The sequence below is a fragment of the Microcaecilia unicolor genome, unplaced genomic scaffold (genome assembly GCF_901765095.1).
Source record: "Microcaecilia unicolor unplaced genomic scaffold, aMicUni1.1, whole genome shotgun sequence".
NCBI lineage: Eukaryota > Metazoa > Chordata > Amphibia > Gymnophiona > Siphonopidae > Microcaecilia > Microcaecilia unicolor.
This window is the reverse complement of record NW_021963790.1, coordinates 26429-34854: the sequence shown is the minus strand read 5'-3', so window position 1 is coordinate 34854 and position 8426 is coordinate 26429.

The following is an 8426-nucleotide window of genomic DNA, read 5'->3' as shown; positions in this document are numbered from 1 at the left end:
TTGGCTATGCTCTCTGGACTTGAAGGATGCCTACACACACATCCCGATACTGCCAGCTCACAGACAGTATCTGCGATTTCAGCTGGGCACACGTCACTTCCAGTACTGTGTGCTACCCTTTGGGCTCGCCTCTGCGCCCAGGGTGTTCACAAAGTGCTTGGCTGTAGTAGCAGCGGCACTTCGCAGGCTGGGGGTGCACGTGTTCCCATATCTCGACGATTGGCTGGTGAAGAACACATCCGAGGCAGGAGCCCTGCAGTCCATGCAGATGACTATTTGCCTCCTGGAGCTACTGGGGTTTGTGATAAATTATCCAAAGTCCCATCTTCTCCCAGTGCAGAGACTCGAATTCATAGGAGCTCTGCTGGATTCTCGGACGGCTCGCGCCTATCTCCCAGAGACGAGAGCCAACAACTTGTTGTCCCTTGTCTCGCGGGTGCGAGCGTCCCAGCAGATCACAGCTCGGCAGATGTTGAGATTGCTAGGCCACATGGCCTCCACAGTTCATGTGACTCCCATGGCCCGCCTTCACATGAGATCTGCTCAATGGACCCTAGCTTCCCAGTGGTTTCAGGCTGCTGGGGATCTAGAAGACGTGATCCACCTGTCCACGAGTTTTCTCGAATCCCTGTATTGGTGGACGATTTGGTCCAATCTGACTCTGGGACGTCCCTTCCAAATTCCTCAGCCTCAAAAAGTGCTGACCACGGATGCGTCTCTCCTGGGGTGGGGAGCTCATGTCGAGGGGCTTCACACCCAAGGAAGCTGGTCCCTCCAGGAACGCGATCTGCAGATCAATCTTCTGGAGTTACGAGCGATCTGGAACGCTCTGAAGGCTTTCAGAGATCGGCTGTCCCACCAAATTATCCAAATTCAGACAGACAACCAGGTTGCCATGTACTACGTCAACAAGCAGGGGGGCACCGGATCTCGCCCCCTGTGTCAGGAAGCCGTCAGCATGTGGCTCTGGGCTCGCCGTCACGGCATGGTGCTCCAAGCCACATATCTGGCAGGCGTAAACAACAGTCTGGCCGACAGGTTGAACAGGATTATGCAACCTCACGAGTGGTCGCTCAATTCCCGTGTAGTGCGACAGATCTTCCAGGTGTGGGGCACCCCTTGGTAGATCTCTTCGCATCTCGAGCCAACCACAAGTCCCTCAGTTCTGTTCCAGGCTTCAGGCCCACGGCAGATTGGCATCGGATGCCTTCCTCCTGGACTGGGGGGAGGGTCTGCTGTATGCTTATCCTCCCATACCTCTGGTGGGGAAGACTTTGTTGAAACTCAAGCAAGACTGAGGCACCATGATTCTGATTGCTCCTTTTTGGCCGCGTCAGATCTGGTTCCCTCTTCTTCTGGAGTTGTCCTCCGAAGAACCGTGGAGATTGGAGTGTTTTCCGACCCTCATCACGCAGGACGAAGGGGTGCTTCTGCATCCCAACCTCCGGTCCCTGGCTCTCACGGCCTGGATGTTGGGAGCGTAGACTTTGCCTCTTTGGGTCTGTCAGAGGGTGTCTCCCGTATCTTGCTTGCTTCCAGGAAAGATTCCACCAAGAGGAGTTACTTCTTTCTGTGGAGGAGGTTTGCCGTCTGGTGTGACAGCAAGGCCCTAGATCCTCGCTCTTGTCCTACACAGACCCTGCTTGAATACCTTCTGCACTTGTCTGAGTCTGGTCTCAAGACCAACTCTGTAAGGGTTCACCTTAGTGCAATCAGTGCTTACCATTACCATGTGGAAGGTAAGCCGATCTCAGGACAGCCTTTAGTTGTTCGCTTCATGAGAGGTTTGCTTTTGTCAAAGCCCCCTGTCAAGCCTCCTACAGTGTCATGGGATCTCAATGTCGTTCTCACCCAGCTGATGAAACCTCCTTTTGAGCCACTGAATTCCTGCCATCTGAAGTACTTGACCTGGAAGGTCATTTTCTTGGTGGCAGTTACTTCAGCTCGTAGTCAGTGAGCTTCAGGCCCTGGTAGCCCAGGCCCCTTACACCAAATTTCATCATAACAGAGTAGTCCTCCGCACTCACCCTAAGTTCTTGCCGAAGGTTGTGTCGGAGTTCCATCTGAACCAGTCAATTGTCTTGCCAACATTCTTTCCCCGTCCTTATTCCTGCCCTGCTGAACGTCAGCTGCACACATTGGACTGCAAGAGAGCATTGGCCTTCTATCTGGAGCGGACACAGCCCAACAGACAGTCCGCCCAATTGTTTGTTTCTTTTGATCCCAATAGGAGGGGAGTGGCTGTGGGGAAACGCACCATATCCAATTGGCTAGCAGATTGCATTTCCTTCACTTACGCCCAGGCTGGGCTGGCTCTTGAGGGTCAGTCACGGCTCATAATGTTAGAGCCATGGCAGCGTCGGTAGCCCACTTGAAGTCAGCCTCTATTGAAGAAATTTGCAAAGCTGCGACGTGGTCATCTGTCCACACATTCACATCTCATTACTGCCTGCAGCAGGATACCCGACGCGACAGTCGGTTCGGGCAGTCAGTTCTTCAGAACCTGTTTGGGCTTTAGGATCCAACTCCACCCCCCGAGGGCCCTGTTTGTTCTGTTCCAGGCTGCACTCTCAGTTAGTTGGTAAATTTTTTAGGTCAATCTCAGTTATGTCCTCGCCGTTGCGAGGCCCAATTGACCATGGTTGTTGTTTTGAGTGAGCCTGGGGGCTAGGGATACCCCATCAGTGAGAACAAGCAGCCTGCTTGTCCTTGGAGAAAGCAAATGCTACATACCTGTAGAAGGTATTCTCCGAGGACAGCAGGCTGATTGTTCTCACAAACCCGCCCGCCTCCCCTTTGGAGTTGTGTCTTCCCTTGTCTTTGTCTTGCTACATACGGGACTGACGAACACGAGCCGGTTCGTGCGGGAAGACGGCCGCATGCGCGGTGCGCATGGGCGCGCGAGGACTAGCAAAGGCCTTTGCTAGTGAAGTTCCGATTGGAGGGGCTGCCGTGGACGTCACCCATCAGTGAGAACAATCAGCCTGCTGTCCTCGGAGAATACCTTCTACAGGTATGTAGCATTCGCTATCCCCGCGATGGAAAGCAGTTGCAGATGACCAAAATCAGCTTTCGATTATGCCAATTTGGGCGACCCTGTGAGAAGGACGCCCATCTTCTGATTTGTGTTGAAAGATGGGCATCCTTCTCTTTCGAAAATGAGCCTGAAAGTGGAATTAGAAAAGGCACAGAGAAGGGCAATGAAAATGATAAAAGGAATGGGACAACTTCCCTATGAGGAAAGGCTAAAGTGGTTAGGGCTCTTCAGCTTGGAGAAAAGACGGCTGAGGGGAGATATGAAAGAGGTCTATAAAATAATGAGTGGAGTGGAATGGGTAGATGTGAGTCGCTTGTTTACTCTGTCCAAAAATACTAGGACTAGGGGGCACGCAATGAAGCTACAAAGTAGTAAATTTAAAACAAATGAGAGAAAATATTCTTCAGTCAACGTGTAATTAAACTCTGGAATTCGTTGCCAGAGAATGTAGTAAAAGCAATTAGCTTAGCAGGGTTCAAAAAACATTTGGATAGCTTCTTAAATGAAAAGTCCATAAGCCATTATTAAAATAGGCTTGGGGAAAATCCACTGGTTATTTCTATGATAAGCAGCATAAATGTGTTGTACTGTTTTGGGGTCTTGCCAGGTACTTGTAACCTGGATTGTCCACTGTTGGAAACAGGATGCTGGGCTTGATGGACCTTTGGTCTGTCCTAGTATGGGAATACTTATGTACTTAATTATTGGTACTAATTAGATTTAATTGGGTGTTATGCATGTAAAGTTAGGTGCAGGATCCGTGTCTAAACTTTACGCACAACCTGAAAAAGGGGCATGGAAAGGGGATGGTCATGGGCATGTTGGGGCAGAACAAGAGCGTGGGTTTGAGTTACGTGCATAATTAGAGAATAATAGTGGTCCACACATAAATGGAGGCATGGGCATTTGCACCACATTTTCATTGATACAAATGGTTGTGTCTACATTTATGCCCGACCATAACTCTTAAGCGTTATTCTATAAACTGCACTGAACATTAGGCACGGCTTAAAGAATAATGCATAAGTGGCTTTTTTTTTGTGCCGATGGACCTACCCAAAAGTAACTTGCCTCAAACTGAGGTATGGAAAGATGTTATGTTACACAACTTTTCTATTCCACAATAACCAGAAATAGTTCTATGCGGATCACAAAATCAAGATACTCAGAAAAATAATCCAGGAATTGCAATGCAGTTTGCCCATAAACCAATACTAAAAAACATTCACTAAATAAATGAGTCTTAAGTCTCTTATGAATGATCAAATAATTTGATAAAACATGAATCAGTAACGGTAATGAGTTCCGCAACAAAGAAGACTGAAACATTTTAACTCTTGTAACCTGTTTAGACGATGGAAAACGAAGTAACATTTGACTGCGGGTCCTGCTCTGAAATCCAAATCCATCTGTCATCTCTGACCATCTATCCATAGCACCTAAGCTTCTCAAGACTGGATTTGAAACTGTAGAAGCAGACTTCAAATGCTTCAATAAGTCAGTGCTAAGATGCTGCCAAATGATCTTAACCAAAACTTCCAAATTAATGTTGCTATTATTAGAGACTTCAGAGAAGTTACTGCCACACCTTTTTCGCTCCAGACTTATTTCCAAGTAGCTATTGAGAACTATTCTAGCAGCTTTAATTCCTGGAAAAGAATAAATTCAGATGCGTGAAATTGCTTTTATTTATTTACAAAGGCTTGATTACCCTCCATTGCACCTTAGTGCCACTAAGCGGTTCAGAATCATAAAATAGGAGCCAAAAAGAGCTTTTAAAATGAGAAATAACAAAAGGAGAAAGAAAGAGAGAAGGAAAAAAAACCCGCTTGAGTTCTTAACCTGGACAGGTGCAAAGAGCCTGGCACTGAAATAAAAGCTGGATTTCCTCTCTCCTGAAGGGATAAGATGAGATTAAGAAGATCTCCATCACCACCTTTATTTATATAAAGCGAGGTTTGAAAACTTGCACTAAACTGCCATCTTAGCCACCTGAGCTGGAAATTCTAAAATGTCTGATCCTTCCTTTCTTTACAAACCTCCTACCTTATGCAATCCAAGTAAAATGAAGTAGGCTCCCTCCAGGGCCAGATAAAATGGGTAGCCCATCCTTCTAGACTGAAGCAAGTCCTGACCCCAGTGGAGATCACCGTAACTTCCTGTGGGGTCACTACAGGGCCAGACCTGCAGGAAGAACAGGACTGCAGGAATCTCAGCGGAGCAGACTAATAGGTCAGTTTATTTATTTAATCATATTTATAGCCCGCTCATCCAACCATCTGAGCCAGGTACAAAGAATACACATATAATAGTACAATAACATAATATAGAAAATAAAACACTGGCTGAAACCCATACCCTCCCACATACCTAAAAACATAACACAAAAATATAAAACATAAGCTCAAACCCATACCCCCCACACCTAAGAACTACAAAATGCTCTTCAAAACAAAAAAAGCTTTCAGCTATGTTTCTAAATAATCCATATGAAGACAGATGTCTGAAAGCAGACGGAAGAGCATTCCACAAATTCGGGCCATCAACTGAAAAAACTCAGGCTCGAACTATCTGCATTCGAACCTCATCCAATAACATCTGATTCCAAGAACGGAAAACCCGAGAGGACGATACAAACGCAAATCGCTGTTCAACTCCAAAGGTGCTGCACCATGCAAAACCTTAAACACCAATACTAAAAGCTTGAACTCATTACGCCACGCATCTTTCTCTGCCATCATTTACTCATGTTACTAAGAGCTGAGGCCAACATGTTAGAAAATGTCTCAAGCAGGGCAGCCTCTTTCTATGTAGGAGATTTTGGAGACAGTGGCTAGGTCAAACGATTTTTATTATCAAGCCAATAACAGCTGTCACAAACTTCAGTAGATAGGTTTCCAGTAAAGCAGGTAAATAAATCAGGCTTCCAAATAAATCAGGCTTCCAATAAAGCAGGTGAATAAAGCAGGCTTCCAAATAAGTCAGGCTTCCAATAAAGCAGGTTTCCAAATACATTGGGCTTGCAATAAAGCAGGTTACTCTCACCTCCAACACCCTTCCAAACCCTCAGGAGCTGGCCATCCCTGCCTTGGAACTCTCCCATTCCATAGAGGCTTCTGCCCCCTCCTGGGATTCCTCCCACGCCCTCTGATCAACCCCTCCTTCCATATAATCCATCCAATCATCTTCTTCCTTCTCCATAGGCCCCTCTCTATTCCAGCTGGGCCGCATGGTATATTGATTGCATATCCAGGGGAACTGAGCTTCTTCCCTCTGCCTCCCCCTAGTGGGGGACAAAATTATAGGCTCAGCCTGGCTATCTCCCTGGCTCCTCTGCTGGAGCTGGGAATCCATTCCCTCGTTTCCAGATTACTCTTCCTCCCTACAATGGCTTCTGGTACTTGTATTTCAAGGTCTAAATGCTTCATCCTAGCCCCCCTGGCAGTCCTTGTCACAACACATGTAAATGGACCTATCCATGCATGCAGTGATTGCAGAAAAGCAGATAATTACATGAGTACACCAGAGGCATGCGGAGGTTTGGGGAGGGAGTCTGGGTATGAGTTCTGCAGCCCTTTCAAGTCTTCATGTGTCCCCTATTTTGCAATGAACTATAAATATAGTTCAAAAAAATGTCCCCGTCAGCATCATCACTTGCTCCCTGCCCTCATGGGAACTCAGGGGTCCTTGTACAAAGGCGCACTAGCGTTTTTAGCGAGCACTAATGATTAGCGCATGCTAAACACTAGAGATGTCATATATTTCTATGCTTATTTTTAGTGTGCACTGAAAACGCTAGTGCCCCTTTGTAAAAGGACCCCTCAGGGAGAAATGCGATAAGTGGGCGTCTCCTTTTAGGTACCCTGATGCAGTGCAGTGATAGCCTATTGTTGGGTAACCCATTCTTTGATTTTCTAATTAGTTGGTCCTCTCGAATACAGGCATTGTTGTTGTTTGGTTTCCCTAGCTCTAGAGGAATGTGTTTTTGACAGTTTTTAATGCCTGGTTCCCCTTTGCAGTAATTTCTGTATGGAACTCTCTACCTTTTATAAGGTTGGAGAATCCCTTTTTGCTATTTCGAAGGAAACTGACAACCTTCTTGTTCGAAAGCTAAGTCATGTTATTTATTTCATATGTAATTTTGGGTGACTTATGGTTCTATATAATTCACTTTCTTTTGTAAACCACAATGAACCTGTGAAGGGATATCACAGTATATAAGTGATATATTGACATTGGCATAATGGCACCTGGGTACACACATTTCATTATAGAATACTAGTGTAACCCAGTATTGACATGCTTATGTTTATTTATACTTGATGAATTGCATTTTTTAACAAATAAAGCAATTTACAAAATAACTAAAAAAAACATATAGAAAAAGAATGCCCAAAATTATATAGAAAACAAAACAATCACACCAAAAAAGATAAAATATAGCTGCATAACTACTACATTCTCGTCAGGTACAAATGATCCGCTAACCTAGAAATACACTATATAGTCAAAAAAAAATAAGTCTTCAGAGCTATCTTAAAAGTTCTTTAACAAAGGCTCAGCTCTAATATGCTGATATTCCACAAGAATGGGGCCAGGCATGCCTTAGACCCAGCTATAGATGTGGTGTAACTGTGAGTACCCAGATGCAGCAAAGGTGTGTGTGACTTACTGTAATCTGTAAGTTGTGCATGTGAGTGGTAGCCACCCCCCCCCCCCATGTGTCTCCTGTGAAACCCTCTTGCATTTATGTGCTATGCCCTTAGAGAATAGCACATAGTTGTGCTGCTGCCCACGTGCATAAGTGTATACTTGCCTGCAAAGTGACAGTATACTGTACACTTAGAGCCAGATTCTATATATCGCGCCGAGATTTCTGTGCGGAAATCGAAGCGTATTTTATAAAGTGTGCTTTAATTTAGAATACACCAAGTGCTGGTCCATGTGGCTACATTTAGTCATGGTCAATCACACTAACTAAAACCCAGTGTAAATCCCAGCCCTAAATTAGGTGCGGAGCGGGAGTATTCTAACAATGCGCATAGATTTTAGAAATGCCCATGACCCACCCATTCCACACCCATAACCCACCCACTTTTCAACTATGCAAACTAGAATTTACACGCACCATATTATAGAATACGCTTAGCAAGTAGTGCGTGTAAATTCTAATGCCAATTAGTGCTGATAATTGCTTAACTTCCAATTATCAGCGTTGATCAGCTTGTTAACTAATTAAGTTATACACGTTGTTATGGAATACACATTGATTTCTGCGCGGAAATCTCAGCGCAATATATAGTACCCCGGGATTAATGCACTCAAGTGGCATGTAACTGGGGACGCTCTGTCATACGATTGTTTATGTTTTGTAGGTATGTCGCGTTTC